The sequence below is a fragment of the Microtus ochrogaster genome, linkage group LG9, assembly GCF_000317375.1.
Source record: "Microtus ochrogaster isolate Prairie Vole_2 linkage group LG9, MicOch1.0, whole genome shotgun sequence".
Lineage (NCBI taxonomy): Eukaryota > Metazoa > Chordata > Mammalia > Rodentia > Cricetidae > Microtus > Microtus ochrogaster.
Genome location: NC_022034.1, coordinates 25,995,629 through 25,997,496, shown reverse-complemented (window position 1 = coordinate 25,997,496; position 1,868 = coordinate 25,995,629).

The window sequence follows — 1,868 nt, the reverse complement described above, 5'->3', positions numbered from 1 at the left end:
AAATAAATAAATAAATAAATGAACAACAAAGGGAAAATGAGGAGGTAATCCTACCCCACCTCCTATGGGCCAAAACTATTTTGATGGTGGATGAAGGGAAAGTTTCAGGGTCTTAAAGAGTTTCTGGAGTATTTGGAGGCGGCTGATTTTCAGGCTTTGTAAAGTCAAGAGGCCAAAACAGGTATAATTTGGCTGTGGCATGAGCCAGAACTGGATGCAGGTGCTGGCTGTGGCTTTCTCGTGTGAATTGCTGGATGCCTTCATGGTTCTCGCCTGTGGTGCAGATGGCCAGGAAACCACATCCTGCGAAGTTGGCTGCTATGATAAAGTAGCAGTTACTTCCTCTGTGTTGCTCATCCTCCACAAGCTCCCAACCACCGTGCTGGCAGGCTGCGTCCCTGTAGCTCCCTCGCTCTGAAGGGCTCAGGTGAAATGAACTTCGTGTGAGATGCCTTCAGAGGGTGAGGGCATTCGGAATCTTCTGCAACAGGTTTCTGTTTTGTAAAAAAATCAAAATCAAAAATTTCAATCCTTTGTGATATTTGTTTTAAGGGAATAACCTTCAGTGTCTAAGATTCAGACCTAAGCAAATCTGAGGATCTTCATCCATGGTGACCCTGACCCTAATAAACAAGATCACATGAAAATAACTTCTACATGCCTAGCACTGGCTGGCTCCGCTAGACAAGTTCTACATAGATAAGTCCGTTAGTAGGATTATTGCTAACCAGTGCAAAACATGCTGCCTAAGAACATCAACATGGGAGACCTTTGTGAGCTATGAGCCTAATGCAATGCAGGCTTTTTTTTTTTTTTGAACAGTGAATAGGAAAAAAAATATCTTGGCCAAGCGCATGGATACCAACAGTGGGGAGGATCTGAACAAAATCAGCACTTTCTGGTTTTGTTTTTCAGTTTTCTTCATTGAGCATCTCTGAATTCTGAATATTGAACAACTTAAGTACTGCTTTTTGTTTGTTTGTTTGTTTGTTTTGGGGGGTGAAGAAGGTGTATTTCATCACACAACTGTAGGTCACAATGCACCATTGAGGAAGGTCAGGCAGGAACTCAAGGGAGGAACTTGGAGGCAGGAATCAATGAGGGTCACTGCTTGCTGGCTTACGCTCTGGCTGGCTCACAGATTTCATGTTTAGCTAATTTTCTTATACAGCCCAAAGACCACCTGCCTGGGAACAGTGCTATCCACAGTGGGCCAGGCTGTCCTGTATTTACTAACAGTGGAGACCTTCCCTCACAGACATGTCCTGATAAAGATGATCATGCAACTGAGACACCTCTCAGGTGATTCTAGACTGTGCCAAGTTGACGGGTCTCTCTCTCTCTCTCTTTTTTTTTTTAAAGTTTCCCTCCCTTTTATTGAAAATAGATTCTTCTCTCACATAATGTACCCTGATGATTACAGTCACCCCTCTGTCTACTCCTCCCAGTTCCTCTCCACCTCCTCTTCCATCTGGATACACTCCTTTCAGTCTCTCTCTGGACAGGAATGGAAGCTGTATCTGAGCTGAACAAGACAAACAGAAGGAAAAGAGCCCAAGAGAAGGCACGAGAGTCAGAGACCCACTCACTCGCACCCTGGAATCCCATGAAAACATCAAACTGGAAGCCATAATACATATGCAGAGGACCTGGTGCAGACCTGTGCATACGTGTGCATGCTGCCTTGGTCTCTAAAAGTTCGTATGTGCATCAGTCATACCGATTTAGAGGACCTTGTTCTCTTGGTGTCCTCCATCCCCTCTGGCTCTTACACTCTTTCTGCCTCTTCTTCCACTGGGTTCCCTGAGCCCTGCCTGAGTGGAGGGATTTGATGGAGACATCAAATTTAGGGTTGAGTGTTTCAATGT